This window comes from Mirounga leonina, unplaced genomic scaffold, assembly GCF_011800145.1.
Source record: "Mirounga leonina isolate KUSES-001 unplaced genomic scaffold, KU_Mleo_1.0 Mir_82, whole genome shotgun sequence".
NCBI lineage: Eukaryota > Metazoa > Chordata > Mammalia > Carnivora > Phocidae > Mirounga > Mirounga leonina.
The window spans coordinates 26,153,760-26,174,564 of record NW_023270825.1 but is presented as its reverse complement, the minus strand read 5'-3'; the positions used below and the strand labels follow the sequence as shown (position 1 = coordinate 26,174,564).

The window sequence follows — 20,805 nt, the reverse complement described above, 5'->3', positions numbered from 1 at the left end:
GTATTTATTGAAATGGAAGAAGAAACCAGTTGCTTTGTGACCTGTAAAATGCTTTTACATCCCTCCTGTGGTTCAGTCTCATCTTGACTGCTGGCTGATTGGCTGAAGGAACAGGAGATTTGGGGGCTGAGAGGGATGCCTTAGCCAGTTCCTCTCCCCTCCTCCTTTCCCTTGAGCAAGTGGGCTTTCCTTTCTCAGACTAGAAACTTGAAATCAGTGCCTCTTAAACCTGATCTTCTTAACATGGGAATTGTGATCGCGGGGGTCTAGGATCCTCCCTAGGGTTGGGTCCAAGATTCTGCATCTCTAGCAAGCTCCCAGGTCAGGCGCCTGTGGTTGAACAGGGAGGCTTTCTATTCCCGGCGTCACTGGGATGCTCACCCTTAAGGTTGGGTCGCTTCGCCCTCTGTCGGCCACTGAAGGGCATGGCAATCCTTGACCAAGTAGATAAAGAGCGCCTACAGGGATTTTGTTAAGTCACACCCAATTCTTGGGGGACAAAATCTTCTGCTAAAAGCAGATGGCACACAGATTCTGAAAGTATTAGGAAATGTATTCTTAAGAATGCACTCTGGGGGCACCTGGGTGGCGTGACCGACTCTTGGTTTCGGCTCAGGTCCTGATCTCAGGGTCAGGGGATCAAGCCCCAGGTGGGGCTCCTAGCTCAGTCCGGAGTCCGCTGGAGATTCTCTCCCTCTCTCTCTGCCCCTCCCGCTCATGCTCTCTCTCTCTCAAATAAATAAATAAATCTTAAAAAAGAAAGAAAGAAAGAAAGAAAGAAAGAAAGAAAGAAAAAGAAAGCAAGCACTCTGTAAAGGATCCTGCCATGCTGAGGCAAAAGGAATGCCCTGAACTGAAGGATGTTAGGGCTGGGAGGGACCCTGACACTCAGCTAGTGAACGACTTCCTTCTTTCACCACTGTTTGCTTTTCCTTTTTTTTTTTTTTTAAATAGCAGAGGCCTTTCTTCATCAGGGATGTGTAATGACTTGCATGAAGCCTAGGCGTTTTGGCCTCTGTGGGCTCCTTCCTCTATAAAAATTAATTGAAAATTGTATTTTATGATTGTTTTGGTATAAAGATAAATATGTTAACATATATAATATATTGTCATTTTTATTTTTTATTTTTTAAAAAGATTTTATTTATTTATTTGACAGAGAGAGACACAGCAAGAGAGGGAACACAAGCAGGGGGAGTGGGAGAGGGAGAAGCAGGCTTCCCGCCGAGCAGGGAGCCTGATGCAGGGCTTGATCCCAGGACCCTGGGATCATGACCTGAGCTGAAGGCAGACGCTTAATTGGCATCCCTATATTGTCATTTTTCGATGTAAAAGTTTATTTTTTTCTTCTGATTTTCAAAAGAAATTAAACAATTTCCGTGGATCTGTGAAAATATTGTGGGCCTTAGGCACCAGGCTGTTTGTATCAGCCCTGTTCTCTGCGCAGTGCCTGGGTTCTATCTCTTTACCCACACGCCCAAGGCTGTAGGACACGCCTGGAGGGCCAGATTGCTTTTAATGCAGGTGCCCAGATTGGACCCATTAAAGGGCTTATACAAAATACTGAGTGTTTACTCTGTGCCAAGTGCTTGAAACATATTATTTAAGTTTCAGAACAACCTTGTTAGGTAGGTGTTACTGCCCATGTTGTGCCCCCAAGAAAATCAGAGTGAGAAGGTGACGTGACTTTCCTCACAACACAGCCTAGTGGGTGGCAGATCTGGGATTTGAACTCCAGGTCAGTCTGATCCCTCCAAAGACTGTGCCCTTGATGTGACAGGATGTACATCGAAGTACCTGCCTGGATATCTGTTCCCAAATGTACATTACGGTAGCAGGGATACTAAGGGACAAGATGTTCAGGGAAGGCTGTAGGGTCTTTGGGAAGAGGGAGAATGGAGGCTGGCTTTGGAGAAATCACTGCAGAGATGAAATGGCTGGAAAAGGCACCCGAGGCCACAGAGATGGAGAGGTGGGGGCCCTTGGTTCAGGGGACCATGGGGAGATTTCCCAAGCAGGAGGGAACTCAAGGTTAAGAAGTAGAGGGTGATGAGGCAGGGTGTGGCTATGAATAATGAGGAATTTGGGGCCAATCTCATGCTCAGGGGCGGTTTTTTGTTTCCTTGTGCCCTAAAATCTGGTCCCAAATTATCAATAACGTAACAAAGTTTTATCTGTCGTCCCTGACTCAGTTAAGATCTTTTTTTTTTGGGCGCCTGGGTGGCTCAGTTGGTTAAGCGACTGCCTTCGGCTCAGGTCATGATCCTGGAGTCCCTGGATCGACTCCCGCATCGGGCTCCCTGCTTGGCAGGGAGTCGGCTTCGTCCTCTGACCCTATCCCCTCTCATGAGTTCTCTCTCTCTCATTCTCTCTCTCTCAAATAAATAAATAAATAAATCTTTAAAAAAAAAAGATCTTTTTTTTTTTCCTCAGTTAAGATCTTATCCATCAAGTAGGAGTTCTGAAGTTTGCCCTACACTCTCAGAAATGTCAGGAAGTTCAAATGACTGTCAGTTCCATAAGAGTGGGGAGCCTGTGGGGGCCTGGGTGCTCAGCACACCTTTGATGAAGGAGTGGACATCCTGGTCTACAAATAAATCCCTTTAAAGCCCCAAGGAGCAAATAGCTGACTGGAGAAAGGGACCCTGGCCAGGAGAGGGCGGTGTTCAGCGAAACAAGATTTGGTATAAGGAACCACCGGGATCTTTCTGCAGGATTGCGCATTGAGAATTTCCATCTCTGGGCTTTGCTCTAAACTCTGGGATTTAGGTGACCAAATCATTCTAAATTCTTACATCAACTCTTGTATTATAACTAGGAAAAGTGGGTAAAATGCAGTTTAGTTCCTCCATTTCATGTTCTTTTAATGCTGTAGGCACTTAATACAGATAATTTATTTTTGGGGAGAGCAGTGCTTAAAACAGCAACCAGTTTATTATATCTCATGATTTTGTGAGTTAGGAACTAAGACAGGCATTGGCCAGGAAATTCTTCTGCTCAATATGGCAAAGGCTGATGTCCTCTGTGTTATTCAGCTGGGAGATAGGCTGGTCTGGAGGGTCTAAGATGGCTTTACTCAGAGGACACAGATGTAATTTTCCATTTTGTGTGGTTATTTTTGTGCCTGTTGCCCTCACTAGTCCAGAAGCTACCAAGGGCTGGAACTGTGTCTGTTTCTATCACTTTATCACTTGTGGCTAGCAGAGTGCCTGGCCAATTGAGGCTTAGTAAATATTTATTAAATACATATTTGTTGAATCAATGATGTAATTTTTTTTTTAAAGATTTTATTTATTTATTTGACAGAGAGATATAGAGAGCACAAGTAGGCAGAGTGGCAGGCAGAGGGAGAAGCAGGCTCCCCGCCGAGCAGGGAGCCCGACGCGGGGCTCGATCCCAGGACCCTGGGACCATGACCTGAGCCGAAGGCAGACGCTCAACCGACTGAGCCACCCAGCTGCCCCTGATGTAATTTTTATAAAGAGTGTCAGGATCCTCAGAAAACAGGCATTGGTAGGAGTTGATGATGATAGTAGCTCGGTCAGTGCCAAGACTAAGCTAAGTACTTGACAGCCGGGCTGGGTGGCATAACTTACTCCCATTTTATAGATGAGGAGCTGGGCTCCTGACACAGCTTCAAAGGGTGACATTCAAGAAGCCCCTTGTATATTGCAAATCAGAGAAGCTGGGGTAAACTCAGGAGCCCTAGAGGCCAAGCAAATTCCCAAAATGAGTTATTTGGGAGAGAAAAACCTGATGATATGACAAAAGGCAAGACAGTGTGTTTTCAAATTGGTCACAAACGATGCTCCAGGTTCCTGCTTCTACAGTTATCCAAATAACAGAAGCAAAACCACCCCGAATGTTGAGGTGAAAATTCACTTGGGTGTTTATTGCTACATTCACTTAAACTGTTCCTCAAAAATCCACATGTTTCTTTTTCTTCCTGGTTTTTTTAATTAATTAATTTATTTATTTACTGTTTTTAACGATTTTATTTTATTTTATTTTTTTAAAGATTTTATTTATTTATTCATGAGAGACAGAGAGAGAGACAGAGGCAGAGGGAGAAGCAGGCTCCCCGCGGAGCAGGGAGCCCAATGCGGGACTCGATCCCAGGACACTGGGATCAGGACCTGAGCCGAAGGCAGACCCTTAACCGACTGAGCCACCCAGGCGTCCCATTAACGATTTTATTTATTTGAGTGAGAGAGAGCAGGAGAGACAGCAAGCAGAGGGGAGCAGCAGAGGGAGAGGGAGAAGCACGCTTCCCGCTGAGCCGGGAGCCAGACGCGGGGGCTCGATCCCAGGATGCTGGGATCATGACCTGAGCTGAAGGCAGACGCTGGATGGACTGAGCCACCCAGGTGCCCCTGGTTTTATTTATTTTGATGTTAATGCACAGCTGCGCTGTTCTGTCAACATGGTGCATTGCTTCTTTAGTTTTATCAAACAGCAAGCTGGCTTAGTCAAGAGTGTAGCGTCACGGAGCCAAGGCGGGTTAGTTAGAGCGTCGTTGCTTGAAGTCTGATGTCGCCAGAGGGATCAAAGCACTCAGGGATGATCTGATGCCTTGGCTTCCTATGGGCTCTGCCTCGCCTGAAAGGCTCTTGTAGCTCTCCTTCCTGTGATGGGGAAATACCCCAGGGCGTCAGGAAATTCCTGCCCGGGCAGGGAGCTGACTTCCCGGGGAGTCTAAGCCCAGTCCCCGGCCGCCAATCAGCAGCGGAGCTGCCTCAAACGGACGAGCAGAACGAAGCCCAACAAATGCAGCTGGAACTTGAACAAACAGATTTGGGTGAGGCTGGGAGGGGAGTCAGGCCTGGCGTCATCCAGGCTCTGGGCCAGGCTGTTGTCATGGTGACAGCCAGCCCGTTTACCAGCGGGCAGCAGAGCCAGTTTTCTGAGGGGGAGGCCTACGGAGGGGGGCTGCGGTGCCCGAGGGGGCCTGCGCTTCTCCCAGGAAGAAATGGAAAGGCACAGAGAAGGCACGGCCACTCCGAGAGGTGCCTTCTCGCAGGAGCCGGTGGACGGCGGGGGCTGTGGGGGGGGCAGTGGGCCGGGAGAGGCTGGCCAGCCCGGGAGGGAGGGAAGTGGCCCCCGAAGGAGCGGAGAGGCCTCTGGGAAGGCTGGAAGGCATTCCGGGCAGAAGGGGTCTGCAGCTGTGTTAGCTTTCTTGGCAAAACATGAATTGAAGCAGATCAGAGTTCTTTAAAACAAAAAAAACCAAACCAAAACAACAACAACGACGATGACGACGACACACAGGCCAGTGGATGAGAGGGGGTCTTTGGGACTGTCAGGGGTGGAACATGAAAATGCCTACGTCTTTCTCCAGAAGCTCTTTTTCTTTTCTCATCTTTTCTTTTTTCTTTTATTTTCTTCTCTCCTCTTGTCTTCTCTTTCCTCTCTTTTTTCTCTTCTCCCCTCCCTTTCCCTCCCCTGCCCTCCTCTCCTCTCCCCTGCTCTCCTCTCCTCTCCCCTGCCCTCCTCTCCTCTCTTCTCTCTTTTCTTTTTGCTGATGTCCACAAGTCAAGTAATTACTTGGAGGGCAAGAGGAACGAACAGCATTCAGCGTAAAACAAAACGTTAGAAAACATCTGCTTTGCAGGGCAGGGCCTGCGAGGTGCTGGTGTCTGTGAGGATAGGTTACTTTAGGGTAAAGAATAGGCACCTTCCTGCCCTCAGAGGCATTGCAGATGTGGCTGGTGTGTTAGACTTGTGTCATTAGGTGGCAGAAAGAGAGGCTTGTCTACACTCAGTGTTCTGGCCTGTGAGCATCTGGATAATTAATAGTCTGACACTTGACCAAAAAAAAAAAAAAAAAAAAAGACATTCTTTCTGGCTAATGTGCCATATTAGCAAAACAAATGCCGTGGAGGAAAGAATCGTGGTACGTCCTCTAGCAATCTCGCTGCCAAAGCGTCTGCCACACCAAAGGACAACCGCTGTGTGAGTCCTCCTATGTGGGGTCCCCAGAGCAGTCACACTGTAGAGACAGAAGGTGGAAAGGTGGTTCCCAGGGGCTGGGGAAGGGAAGGAGGGAGTGATGTTTAATGGGTCCAGAGCTTCAGTTTGGGAAGATGAAAATAGTTCCGGAGATGGATGGTGGTGAGGGCTGCCCAACAACGTGAATGTGCTTAGCACCACTCAACTGTATACTGGACAATGATTAAAATGGTACATTCTGTGTTATGTAGATTTTACCACGGTTTTTATTTATTTATTTATTTTTAAGATTTTATTTATTTATTTGACAGAGAGAGACACAGTGAGAGAGGGAACACAAGCAGGAGGAGTGGGAGAGGGAGAGGCAGACTCCCCGCTGAGCAGGGAGCCCGATGCGGGGCTCGATCCCAGGACTCTGGGGTCATGACCTGAGCAGACGCTTAGCCGACTGAGCTACCCAGGTGCCCCAGATTTTACCGCAATTTCAAGTGTCTCAGTTAAAGGCTGCCTTCTTGTTGTACCAGGAGACCGTGGTGTCTGTTTGACAGCCGACGCCCAGGGCTTGCTGGTTCACCTCTGTGAGCCTTAGCTGTGCCATCATAGGGAGGACGGACGTCTTCCCTCAGCCAGGAATGAGGAATGGACGTGCAAGCACCGAGTGAACAGAAAGGCACCACAAGAACGTGAAATATGGGTAAGATATTATTTCAAAACTCCTTGTTAAGGCACCCAAATGCTGGGGGCAAGATGAAGGAGGGGCGAAACAAAGGAAAGGATGATATTTGGCAATCGCAGGAACTGGAAAAAGCCCAAATACTGTAGGAGAGGAGAAAAGAACTTGGGGCTCCTTCTCCGGGACCAGAGGGTAGGACCGACTTGGGCGATCACAGCGATTTAAAATACTTCTCCCTTTTGCTTTGCCTAAATTGAGAAACAAGTTAAGCCCACCCATCAGGAGGAAATGAAACGAAATGAAACAAATGTCAAAACATCACCTCTCAAATTTCACGAAGGGAAATGGTATAGTTACAACACAATGCTGGGTCAAAGTTTATGGGATCTGGAACCCAAATGTGCTGGTGGAACTCAGGTCACCATCAGTTTCATTAATGGTTAACCATTTAGTCAAAGAGACTTTTTTTTTCCCACTAGAAGAAATACTCTAAGAAATTCATCACCCCCACCGCCACTTACCCAACATACTATGTTAGCATCTATTAGCATGTGCCAAGCCCTCGTCTAGATACGTACCCTATCTTTTCATTTCTTATGACGACCATGCAAGGTAAATCTTTGTGGATAACCACATGAGGGTCACGTTTAGCAGTTTGTTCTTTCTGGTTCTTTGTTTCCTCGTCCATAAAATGAGAATAATGTTACAGCCAGAGCAGTTTAGCAGCTCACCCCTAGTCACACAGTTGGTAAGTAGTAACGTCAGGATTTGAACTCAGGTCTCACTCCAGAGCTCTGCACCAGAACACCACACTACACTGGCGAAGACACTATTGCTGAGAAGCTTCTGAAACACAATTGGTAATGACTATTTCGCTCTGGGAGCAATTTGAATGAGCAGTTGGTAAATTGCTTTATCATGACGTTGCATGATGTCCCATTGACATGCAGTGGGGAAGAGCGATGAATACCCTGAGTATCTTAGCAGGGATCTGGCTCTAAAGTTGGATGAAACCCCCAAGCACAGAGTATGAAAATGCTTGGCTGTGTTATGTATGTGTGTGTGTGTGTGTGTGTGTTGTGCATCTTGTATGTTTTATTCTCTCTGTGTTGTATGTTGTATGTGTTGTGGATGTGTTACGTGTGTTGTGTGTGTATTACATGTGTATGAGTGGGTTGTGGAAGTGAAGGAGACTTGCCTGATTGATTTCTTCAACACTGAAGACCAGACATTCCAACAGCCAACGCTTACATGGTGCTCGCTCTGAGCCACGCGCTCCTCTCAGTGCTTCCCATGTAATAACTCATTCATCTTTGCAACAGTCCTGTGCCGTGGCTACTAACAGTATCCTCAGTGTATGAATAAGGAAGTGGAGGCACAGAAGGATCAATCAACTTACCCAACAGTAAAAGGTGGAGCTGGGTTGGAACCCAGGGAGATTGGCTTCAAATTCTGTGGTCTTTTTTTTTTCCTTTTCTTCCTTCTTTCTTTTTTAAAAAGATTTTATTTATTTGAGAGAGAGACAGAGATAGCAAGAGCTAGCAGGAGTGGGGAGGAGAGGGAGAAGCAGGCTTCCCGCTGAGCAGGGAGCCCGATGTGGGACTCGATCCCAGGACCCTGGGATCACGACCTGAGCTGAAGGCAGACGCTGAACCGACTGAGCCACCCAGGCGCCCCTAACTGGTGCTCCCAGATCACCATGTGGAAGGTGATAGAATTATTCTCCTTATTCTGTGGCTGGCAAGCCTGTGAACCATGTGAACACATGTTGGCTGAGACAGGCAGCACCCTCTAATTAAATATTAGCCGAGGCAAGCCAGCCATTGCTGGCCTTGTAGTGCGTGTGTGATTTCTATCAATTTAATGATTATTAAGAATTGAAAAGGACTGTTGTCAAAATCTTACATTTCACGCTTGTGAAATCTGTACAGACAAAATGGTTTTATTGATTTGTTTCCTCTGAAACCGCGGGCTACCTAGAGATGACCAGTATCTATGGATCAGATGTTCTCTGGCATGTGAGGACAGACTGTGATTTATTTGAGATAGGATGGCATTCCATCTTTTGTCTTTCTTTAATTGTCTTCCTGGTGCCTGTCACTTTGAAGTTGGGAATAACAGAAAAAGGTCTTTGGTAATGCTATTCAAAGTGGAGGAGGGGACCAAGCCTGTTACCATAGCAACACAAAGGCACTGGTTATCCATTCATCCACCCAACAAACGTCTACTGAGGACATGTTTTGTGCCGGGCACTGTTTTAGGTGACAAAAACTCAGGGATGAATGAGATAAAGTAGTTGCTTTGTGGAGCATCTATTCTAGTGGAGAAAAAAGACATCAAACAACTGAATAAATATAAACATAATAGAAGTCTAGACAGAGATAAGGGCTATGAAGAAAATAAGGCAAGGAAAGCGGAGAGGGAATGGCATATTTTACATAGTGTGGCCACAGGGGCTTATCTGAGGCTCTGCAAAGTGGTTAATCTAATTGTGTAAAGAATTATCTTAAACATCCCAAGCCTAGACCCCACTCTCAGTGGACTGCTTTCTTCTTGTTCCCCTTCTCCCACAGGATCTAAGGGTAGCCCATGTCCCCAAACCCTCAGCTGCAGAATGGAGGTAGACAAGGGACATTTAGGCAGGGGATGAGGAGTAGGTGAAGCTAGACCCTGGCGAGGGGAGCAAAGGGTTCAAGAGCTTGGGGGCCCATGGATAAAGGGTCAGTGGTTGTTCATTGATTACCTACTCAGTATCCATTTCTCTTCTCCCCACTTCCTACCAGCACTCATATTTGCCTTCTGGGTTTGGGTGGGATGTCAAGGAGGTTCCTGACTGTCCTAACAATCAGCATCATCTTAATCCTTTTACCTCTGCGATCAGTTCAGATTGTGAAGTTCAAAGTGTGACACTTGAGTCTTCTGATGGATAGAGAAGTGAAGTTCTCTCCCCTCCTGGTGGAGACAGGTAACCCTGGGTCCATCTTGTGACCTCCATGGAAGCCATCCTGAGGACAAAGCCAACACATGGAAGAGCAGAGAAGTGGAGCCAGACTCCCAGTTGCTCTCGAAACACATAGCATTGGATTTTCCCCTTTGTGAACCAATTCATTCATTCAAAAACATTTTGAGTGCTTATTATGTGCTAGATATTCTTCTACATGTTTTGGGGGAAAAAAAATCTCTGTCCAGTTTTTGTTGGCTTCTCTCTCTCTTTTTTTTTAAAGATTTTATTTATTTGACAGAGAGAGAGGCAGCGAGAGAGGGAACACAAGCAAGGGGAGTGTGAGAGGGAGAAGCAGGCCTCCCGCAGAGCAGGGAGCCCGATGTGGGGCTCGATCCCAGGACCCTGGGATCATGACCCGAGCCGAAGGCAGACGCCCAACGACTGAGCCACCCAGACGCCCCTGTTGGCTTCTCTTTTACTAGCATGGGAGGAGTGGTGGGCTGATGATCACCAGAATCAGTCTGCCTAGGTTTAAATCCTGGCTCCACAACTCTGTGGCTGTGTGACATCAGGCAAGTTACTAAACCTCTCTGTGCATCAGTTTCCGCACACAAAAAGGGGATAATTCTACTGCCTACCTCATAGGATTGTTGTGAGGATTAAATGAGAGAATGTGAAGGGTGTGGGACAAGACTGGGCATGAGTATGTGCTTGATGCAGGGGCTCTGATATGCCACCCACGCTTTGGGAATGCCTTATTTCTCCCAGCCATAGGGAGTGCTTTACAAGTATTGCCCCAGGGGAAGATGACCATGTTGCCCCAAGGCCAGGGTCTCTTTCTGGGAACAGTCTACATCCCACGACTGATCTATGAGGAACTATAAGTGCTGGACCCCTTGCCTCAACTCAGGACCACTCTGAAAGGTCACACTGGTTCTGGAACTCTCCCTGGGGTTGATGGACGTCTTTGTTGGGCTTCCATCTCAGTTCAACTTCTCCCTCTGCCCAATTCTGCTTCTTTTTTCTCCCTTTCTGTGGATGTTAATCCCAACAGCACATCATGCATGCTGGTCTCTGAGTTTCTTCTCAGGAACACAACCTACTCAATAAATGTTCGCTGTTATCCTCACCCTCATCCTCATCCAAAAGCATCCTAAGTGATAGAGAAAAGAAGAGAAAGTGTGTAAAGAGGTTTTCTTACTAACTGGGAAAGGGTGACCATACGGGGCAGTGCAGAATGGCTAGAATGACCACACATGTTTTGTGGAGCTGAAGGGTTGTTATGTGGAGCAGGGGAATCCTTCTCAAATCCTCGTCTCCAGTTCTGGGTTGGACTTGGTGACTTGAACCTCAAGTAGAGCTCTGTGTATGAGCTTGACTGGTCAACAGTAAGAGTTTTCTTTCTTTCTTTTTTTTTTTTTAGATTTTTCTTTTTAGATTTTTCTTTCTTAATGGACTGTACCACCCTCTCCCCTCCAATATTAAGGGTGTAGTACAGGGTTACACTTTTACCTTGTTATTCAATTTCCTGCCACAGCTGTTTTGGGAATCTGGCAAGCACTTTTCACATACAAAAACTCAGTTTTTAGTGCTGTGATGGGTGGACCAGTTGGAAAGGGATGGAGGCTCCTGGTTTTATAGTCACATGGGGGCAGGAGTTTGCTTTCTTGAATCTGGAGAGCTATTGGGACACTGGTATTCACAGGCTGAATCTGGCAAATGAAAACCAGGATTTAGCACATACCCTGCTCATAGCTTTGCTGGAGGGGGAAGCTTGTTTCTGTCTTCTGGCTTTTTAAGCCAAGTGATGGTGACGCAGGAAAGCAAACTGGCTGTGCTTTCTCTAAAATGCTGATGGATTCAGCTGAATCCCACAGCATCATTCAAGGGCCCACCACGGGCAAGCATGGGGTGTGTGTGTGTGTGTGTGTGTGTGTGTGTGTGTGTGAGAGAGAGAGAGAGAGAGAGAGAGAGAGAGAGAGAGAAGTCAGGTCCCTACCATGTGCAGGGGAGATCAGCCATGTTACCAAACAACACGTTCCCCAGTACAGTGGATTTAGAACCAGACAGACCAGTTCTCAGAACTTGAGTTGAGTTCTAGTCCTGTTACTGAAGGTTGTGGTTTTATATTCGGGTTGACACAAAGCTCTGGAGACCAGTGGGTAGGAGGAGATGGTAACTCAGGAAAAGGCAACTGTCTTGTTTGCCAGGTTATTTATGAATATTCAATTTTGCTCTAGAAAATGAGATAAATTAAGTATAGAAGCAAGTAGCTTATGAGATTTTTTAGACACAGTAGAATAAAGAGAACATATATGGGTTGAATATAGATCAAATGAGAACGTTACTTGTAGACAAGGAGTAAGAAGACCAAGTAAACCTTAAATATTTATAAGGCGTGGATCATGTCTTCTCTAGATTGAAGCAACGTCACTCCTATGTTGGCCACTCAGTGGTGACACCCCAAGAAACACAGATAAAACCTGCAGCTGCTCAGGAGATTCATTGGGGTGCTGCAGTGTGAACAGGTGCCCTTGGCCCCGAGTCTTCCCCATAGAGGCGGTTTGTGTGTGAACTTCAGGCCCCCCCTCCAGCCGGTTGCCTTGGCTTGCCCTCAACGCTGACCTCTGCAGCCACACCAGCAGGAGAGAAAGCTGCTGTGGTGGAGAGAGAACAAGAGATAGAATGTTGTGTGACCCAGGATTCAGCTAGGGTGATCCTTCTACCTGCTGGCACTTATCCTACGGGTGTTCACCTGTCCTGTCTCTTTGCCTTGCTTCTTTCCAGTGTGTGTTCTAACTTGATTAAATAAATGCCGAGACTCAAGCATCTTCATTTGGCCCGTGAGCCTTTCTGTTCCATGACCTCTGGCATAGGCTGCCTGGAGGTGTCAGAAGCTACCATTGCCTCCAGGAAACTTCACAAATGACATGGGAGTCGTAGCTCAGGCTTCCTGGAAGCAAAGCCCAAGACATAAATTTTTTTTTTTTTAAAGATTTTATTTATTTATTTGACAGAGAGAGACACAGCAAGAGAGGGAACACCAGCAGGGGGAGGGGGAGAAGGAGAAGCAGGCTCCCCACAGAGCAGGGAGCCCGATGTGGGACTTGATCCCAGGACCCTGGGATCATGACCTGAGCCGAAGGCAGACGCTTAACAACTGAGCCACCCAGGCTCCCAAGACATAAATTTTTGTGCAAGTGATTTATGAGGGGGTTCTGTCTGGAGACAAAGTCTGTGAGGAAGTGAGAAAAACAGGATGGGAGAAGGGAAGAGGCCACACAAAGATGAGGTTCAGCTGATGTGTAACCTCAGCCTGGTGCCATGGAGAGCTGCAAAGCGTGGATACTCTGCAGGTCTGACCTTCCTTGAGGCAAGAGGGCCGGTCTTTTGTACCTGGTGTTAGGGAATGGATGCGCCAGCCTAGGAAAGGAGGTCTGGCTGGGGCATTGGCAGCATCTGCTACGGGTGGTTGGTCTGAACTCCCCTCCCAGGTGGGTTACAGTGGTAAGGGAGGGAAGAGAGAACTTAGTAGGTTGGGAAAGTAGTGGGAGAAAGGACTGGAAAGGCACGATGCCATATGACTTGGAAAGGTCTGAAGCCAGAGCAAGAAGTTAACACCTGATTCCATGGGCAGGAAGCCATAGGGAGCCATGGTGTGCTCTCGAGCATATGTGTGATTGGAGCAATGTCTAGGAAGAGAGCCGTATGGCGGTGGTATGTGTTGGGAGGAAGCTGCTGGCAAGGAGGGCAGCTGGGCCTGGTCTGGGCACTACTATGGATAGCTTCAAGCATCTCTGTCCTCGGCAGCCTTTGGGCAGCTCTATTCACTCAGAAGGCCTAGTTTCGCAGCCCTCTTCCTGGTCTCAATCTTACCTGATTCTCTTAAGAATCAGCCTTGTCCTGACGGAAAAGGGACTGGTACCACATGCCCAGGATCCCTAGGCCAGGCTGGGGTGGGCAGGGGTGGGGAGAGGTGCGTTGCTGAAGGGTCTCCCTCGGAGAAGAACACCTCCTAAAAAGCTCAGCACAGACTGAGGCTGGCTGCAGAGGGCTGGTTAATGCTGGAGTCGTACACACTGAGCAGGCTCCAAGTGAGGTTACCTGCTCTCTAAGTAATACAGAGCTTCTAAGCCTCTGGCTTTTGTGCAAGGCACTGTGGCCACCTGATCAGCAGCAGGCTGAAGATTCTTGGATTCAGACCAAGCCAGCCTCCAAGCAATGATCCCTCCTTAGGGCAGAGGTTTTGACTGTCTATCAAAACTTTAAGGGCAGTGGTTCCTAAACTCTAACATGCAAAAAACACTACGTGGAGGGCTTGCTAAAAAGCACAGGTTTCTGGGCCTCACCTGCAGAGATTCAGACTCAGCAGGTCTAGGGTGGGGGTGAGGAATTTGCATTTTAAATATGTACCCTTGTGACTGGGACCAGGCTGTGAAAGGGTCGTAAGTGGGGAGAGGGAAGATCCAGCACTGATGTACTCAGGAAACCCAGCAGCCCTGTGAAGTAGGTAATATTACTTTCTTTCTTTCTTTTTTTTTTTTTTAAAGATTTTATTTATTTATTCGACAGGGAGAGACACAGCGAGAGAGGGAACTTCCACAAGCAGGGGGAGTGGGAGAGGGAGAAGCAGGCTCCCCGCGGAGCAGAGAGCCCGACGCGGGGCTCGATCCCAGGACCCTGGGATCATGACCTGAGCCCAAGGCAGACACTTAATGACTGAGCCACCCAGGCGCCCTAGGTAATATTACTTTCATTATTCTCAGTTTACAGATGGATAAACTTGGGCTCAAAGGATTTAACGGCACTTCCCAAACTCTCAGAACTAGTAAATGACAAAGCTAGGATTCTAATCCACTCACATACAGCCTGTGCTGCTAGCTAAGATCTGGAGAAAGAATAATAGGGTGTCTAGCTGGTCGCATACACATGCAGGCTCGTCTCCTGACACCTCCCCCGCCCCCCCCATGAGCCCTCTGGAGCCAGGTCAATAGTACCAGTGAGGAACAGGCTAGGTTGTGCTGAAGTAACAAATGAGCCATCGGGTTCATTTCTTGCTCATGGTACGTGGCCATTCAGACCAGCAGGGGGGTCTATTCATTGTAGTCACTCAGGGATCCAGGCTGGGAGAAGCTCTATGTTGACAGGGTTCCACGATTGCAGGGGTAGAGAAAGAGGACACTGGCTCTTGAACCATGCATTTCTGTCTGGGAATGAATGGGTGTCACTTCTGCTCAAATTTCAGTGGCCAAGGAAGTCCCATTGTCCTGCCTGAGTTCATCAGAGTGTGGAAATGTAAACAAGAATATAGTCCGCCACGCCATCATCCGCTCATAAGAGCTTGAATGCACCTCCTTTTCTCATGTCTTTGCACATGCTGTTCCATCTGTCTGTTCATTGTCCTATGCCTGCTTCTCATCAACTCAGTGTCTGATTCTAGACTCCCTGCCACCAGCTCTGGGCAGCCTTTCCTCATCTGTCCCAGTCTCCAACCCCTACCCCCCCGCCAGGGCCCGGGACTGATCTCTGTTAGGATACATGCCGTGTTGCACTACGAGTGTCAGTTTGTCTGTCCTCCACCCACTGGAGTGTGGGCTCCCAGGATATGGGCACTTGCCGTGGTGACAGGCCTTGAAGCTCTAGCCCCTGAGAAGGCAGGAGGCGAGCAAGCGCTCAGGGGCGGCAGAGCAGAGTGATGAAGAGCTGGATTCTGGAGCTTGCAGGAGCTGCCCCGCTCCTTTTCCCACAGGAACAGGGTATGTATGGGCTTCGGAAAATGGGGAAGAGGAAGGTAAGAATTCTGTGACTTCAGGATGAGCCAGCGCACACAGGAGAAGGAAAACCCCTGCAGCAGGGGGCTTTTTCCAAAGCTTCATTGCCCCATCATGGAAAGACTCACCTCAAACCCGGGTTAGTCACTGCCCGGTGCTGGCTGTGTCACCACAGGGTGAATTTCAAGAGACCCAGAAAAGGACATTCTGCAGCTGGGGGAAAATCCTTGCTGTCCCCACTCTGGGGCCCCTGGGGCCCATTAGAGGTCATTGTTAGCCAAAGAGCAGGTGTTAGTGGTCTCTTCAGAGGAGCTTTGCTTGAGTCCTGTCACGCCACAGCCTCTGGGGTCTGGGGAAGGCTATTTGGGTTCAAGATCAGGGGATTGAGGCCTGCTCAGCAAGGGCATTAGCCTACAAGGTCTGAGTCACTTGCTGGGCACCCACACCTGGAGTGACCGCAGAATCGAATCCCTGAAGTGTCCCACCTGCAGCTATATGGCTCTGAGACCGATGGGGGCATGAGGAGAATTCAGGATGACAAGTACTTACAAGGGGATGGGGGGGGGGATACAGCGGTCCCAGAGTTAAGCTGTAAGTCCCTTGAGGGCTGAGGGCAGCTCTCATTATTGTCTTATCCGTAGAACCTGTCCTGACAATGGCCGACATGGTCCTACATAACGGAGCCCTCTCCTCCCTGCTCACCTCTGCTTACCTCTTCTGACCTCATCTCACCCTTCTCTCCTTTCCGCTCCAGGCACACTGACTCATGGCTCTTCCTGTGTCATGTGTCCTCCTGCCTCACGGCCTTTGCACCTACTGTTCCCAAACTGCTTGTACCCAGAAATCCACATGGCTTGTCAGTCAAGTCAGGTCTCTGTCCAAACCTCACCTTATCAGAGAGGCCTTTGGGTCCATGTGCCCTGGCTTCCTTAGCCCGCTTAACTTTTCTTCCTGGGGGGCGCCTGGGTGACTCAGTAGGTTAAGTGTCTGCCTTCGGCTTATGTCATGATCCCAGGGTCCTGGGATCGAGCCCCGCATCGGGCTCCCTGCTCCTTGGGGAGTCTGCTTCTCCCTCTCTCACTCCCCCTCCTTGTGTTCCCTCTCTCGCTGTGTCTCTCTCTGTCGATTAAATAAATAAAATCTAAAACAACAACAACAACAACAGCAAAACAAAACAAAAAAACCCCTTTTCTTCCTGGGACTTTCTGCCCTGAGGGAGTATGTACTTGGTTATTTTCTGCCTCCTTTCTCTCCACTGTAAACTTTTTGGAGCAGGATTTTTCCTTTTCTGTTCCTGACTTTATCCCCAGGGTCTCGCCTGGTATAAGTGAATGTATAGTCATCACCGAAGCAATGTCTGCTGATGGACTCAGCCTACCTACCAGAATAAAGGGTCTGTGGTCAGAGAGAACTTGATACCAATCCGGCGCTCAGCTCTCCTGTTTCATTTGGACCTAGGCCATGTTCTTCTTGGACCTGTCATCACCCCCTTTTCTTATTTCTCTGGGGTTACCTCCCCAGCCCGATGGGAAGCATCAGCTCTTCTCCAGGGGAGCCTGAAATCCATGACACTTCCAGGCAGCAGGCAGAAGACGCACTGCTGGAGAGGCCGGGCAGCCTGACTCTGACCCAGGCAACCCGTGAGGCCGAGGGCTCAGGTTGGTTGGCCACACTCAGCCTTCGGGGTGGGGGGTGTCTGGCTGACCTGCAAATGCCTTCATTTGATTTTACTTTGAAGATGAATCCAACATCCAGAAGCGGAGACATTTCACAAGAGAGTCAGAAGACCCGGCCACCGTGGGCCTGCACTCAGGCATGGCACAGCCCCTGGAGCTGAAAAGCTGGCCCTGTTTTAGCTCAGCTCTCCGACTGGCCACGGTCCTCACCCCTCCTGCAACATTTGCTCTGGGGCCGTCTGAAATAAAGCGCATGCATGCATGCACGCTGGGTAGCTTCTCTCCTCACACTAGCCGTGGGACTTGAGCAAGTCTTGCAAGACGGACTTCCCAACGACCCCCCGAGTCCATGGTGAGGACTGGATGGGAAATTCCTTGGGAAGCAGAAGCACTCTGCCCCTCTCCCAAGCGCTGCTCTACCACTTCCTCTTCTCTCTGCTTCCCTCCCCAGATGCCACCCCTTCAGTCCCTGGACACTGCTGTCCAGCCGGCCCAGGTGGGTCCTGACTTCGCAGCTGGATCTGCCTTCCCAGGTGGGGAGAGCTGCGGGCAGCCAGTTGCAGCTGCACCTGCATCCGTGTGGGGTCTCTACTCGGGAAGGAGGCATACGTCACGGTGAAGGTGTGATGAGATGCAGGAGGGCTCGGAGTCCTAGCGGGGCTTGGCCTCAGAACAACTACAAATGAGATTGGAGCCGTCAGATGGGCGGTTGCCACTGAAAAGTCTTCCCTTTCCAATCCTAAGGTCCTTGTTCTAGAACCAGGTGTCACAGCAACCGCCTGTGAAGTCAGCTGGGTTTGCTCAGCTTTGCAGGAAAAGCTACTTCTTCCTCCCGGGACTATTAAGCTAGTGCACCTTTTAAAAGGTTTTAAACTTTTATTGCTTCTTTGAAATAAAGCATTCCTCTCATTCCAAAATGAAATGCATTTCAAATGGATTTCCCAAGATTTTCTATATTTTGATTACAAAAATAATCCATCCATGGTTTTTATAGAAAAATTGGGGAAATACATAAAGGTGCAGAAGGAAATGAAAGCCTCCTATAATCACTGTTAATATTTTTGGTTTATGTCACTCTAGACTATTTTCTGTATACTCCGATCATTCATATATATATATGTGTGTGTGTGTTTGTGTGTAAATATGTATTATATATAGGTACATGTATTTTCCACATATGATGTCAGATTCTTATTATATATACTATTTTATAATACACAGCATAAGGCTTGGAAAACAGTAGTCAATAAATAAATATTGCCACTGCTAATAAATATCATTTATTTAATGCCTATCATATGCCAGGCATGATATTAGGTGTCTTACATACACTGTCCCACTTAGTCCTCAGAACGGTTCCATGATACAGAAACTATCTTCCTCATGTTTTAGAGATGAGAAGCTTGGGGCGCCTGGGTGGCTCAGTTGGTTAAGCGGCTGCCTTCGGCTCAGGTCATGATCCTGGAGTCCCGGGATCGAGCCCCGCGTCGGGCTCCCTGCTCAGCAAAGAGCCTGCTTCTCCCTCTAACCCTCCTCCCTCTCATGCTCTCTCTCAAATAAATAAATAAAATCTTAAAAAAATAATAAAAAATAGAGATGAGAAGCTTGAGGCCCAGAGAGATTATGTTACAAAGGTTGTCAATGAGATGGACAAATACATGTTTCTGTATTTTTGTATGAAGAAAGTGCCCATTTACAGGTTTGAAAGTTTTTCAAAAATTGATTTAAGAGATGCCTTACTGCCTACTCAGGTGAGAGTTTTCACTGAGAATGATGTAAAAACAGGTTCTGGTCTTGGAGGCAGGAAATCTGGCTCTGCAACTGACTAGTTGTATGATCTGGAGTGAGTAACATCCTCCCTGGCCCTCAGTTTCCTCATCCACAAAATGGGATTGGTGTGGAAAGAAGGGTTAGCAGTGTGCCCAGGATATAGGGGTGTTTGAAATGATTAACGAAAGCTGATGGCAACTGGATAACGTGGAGAAACTGCAAAAGCACAGAACACAAAGCTTGCTTTTTAAAAAGTTCACCCATGATGCTTCATGGTGATAGTAGCCAATGTGGAGCTGGTGGGGATATACCCGTGGTCAGTAGTGAGTCCTCGCGAGGCTGTGCTTACTTCCTAGGGAAATGCTGAGCTGTAAAAAGACTGCTTATCAATTTGTCTCTGAAAAACAGGTAATCTACAGTATCTAAATGTGCCCAACTCCTAAAATAGCACCTTTGTGTCTCTGAAATCTTTGTGGCTCAAATAAAAATCAGCGGCAGGGGACAAGGAAAATGCACAGGTTATCTGAATTAGCTTGAATGGTACGGCAATTAGGGGGTCTCCCAATTTCCCCCCTTCCCCATGGCCCATTAACTTTTCTGAGCCTCAGTTTTGCCAAGTGTCAATTGCGAGTTGTAAGACCTCCCTCCCCGGGGCAGTGTGGCGAAGAAAAACAGTATGTGTGAAGGTGTTGGCTCAAGGTCTAGGTCATAATAAGCAATACCCTATATGAGGCCATATATATGAGGGGTTCTGGACAGGCTCTGAGGTTAGACATGAGTTAGAACCCTGCTTCTGCCATTCACCAGCTCTGTCACCTTGGGCAAGTTATTGAGCTTCTCTGGGCCGATGTCACGAGGTTTGTAAAGACTAAGCACTAATCTATGTGCTGCTTGGTGCAGAGCAGCTATCCAACGTCAAGTATCACAGTGAGGTCCTCCTTGCTTTCTCCCGGTCACATGACTCTTTTGCCTTTTTGCTCCTTGTAAAGCCCGACCCACATAATGTAGCACTTGATTATACACCGCCTTGTACTGCCCTCTCGTTTTTTTTTCTCACATGCTTCACTCTGGTGTTTTTTCATGGGGCTCAGACCCTTAAGGGCACCATCTGGGACAGAGATTTCTTTAGTATTCCTTCCAGGGGCTCATGTATGTGCATGCCCAATAAATCTTTGCTGCCTTGAATTACATCTGATTGATGGCTCTTTCCCTGCTGATTTCTCAAGGTTTCACCCAGATTGAGCCAAAACCCTTGGGAAAAATGGCAGCAGTCTGTCCGGGCCTCCAGAGACCTGAGCTCTTGGCTCTGCTGAGAATGAGAAATGGAGGAGCTGGAGGGCCTGAGCACTACCACGGGCATCTGACAGCTAAGGAGAGGGGCCCCCCCCGCCCCCCTTCTTGGCCCTCCCAGCCACCTGACTCTACAGCAGCACCTGTGGCTTTGCAGGACAGCTGTGGCCTTAAATGGCACCAGAGCTTAAGATGCTTCCCTTATTTACATGGCTTCTGTGTTTAAGCCCGGAGCAAGTCCTTCTGCGGTCCCAGCAGGTAATCCGGAGGAAAAGTTAAACACGAAGGAAGTGAGGGAGGGGCTGAGGAAGGACCTGGCTGTAGGTTCTCAACGTTGTGTTTAGCTTCCCCAGCTGAGTATAAGTCACTAAAAAGGGGAACTTTCTACCCTCCCAGTCCCTCAGTTATTTCCAAGAGTTTACTATTAGGAGAGGGACTAAAGACTCATTAAAGTAGTTGACCTTTGGTGTAGGGCAACCCTGCTAATTTGTCTATCTATAGTCTTCTGCGAGCACAGTTGCGTAATTCATGGCTGTTTATGAGTACTGGGCTGCTTTTTAGAATCCCCCCCCTTTTTTTGTTTGATTTTAGGAGTTGCAAAGTCACTCATTCATTCATTTAACAAATATTTATTGAACTATGGACTCGGTCCCATGAATACAAAGTTTACTACTGGGTGAATATTCGCTCAATATCCTACATGCAGGCCCTGTATCAGGTGCTGGGGAGAGA

The 20,805-nt window shown here is 48.0% G+C and overlaps 1 long non-coding RNA gene and 1 other non-coding gene across 2 annotated transcripts; both read left to right on the top strand.

Annotated features, from left to right (window-relative positions):
* Nucleotides 1–5,677: 5,677 nt before the first annotated feature.
* Nucleotides 5,678–5,805, top strand: LOC118002759. Its single transcript, XR_004677147.1, has one exon. It is a non-coding gene; the product is annotated as a small nucleolar RNA SNORA17 (small nucleolar RNA).
* Nucleotides 5,806–6,363: 558 nt separating this feature from the next.
* On the top strand, nucleotides 6,364–18,229 carry LOC118002136. The gene is made up of 3 exons (XR_004676957.1): nucleotides 6,364–6,643; nucleotides 16,648–17,365; nucleotides 17,465–18,229. It is a non-coding gene; the product is annotated as an uncharacterized LOC118002136 (long non-coding RNA).
* Nucleotides 18,230–20,805: the final 2,576 nt, after the last annotated feature.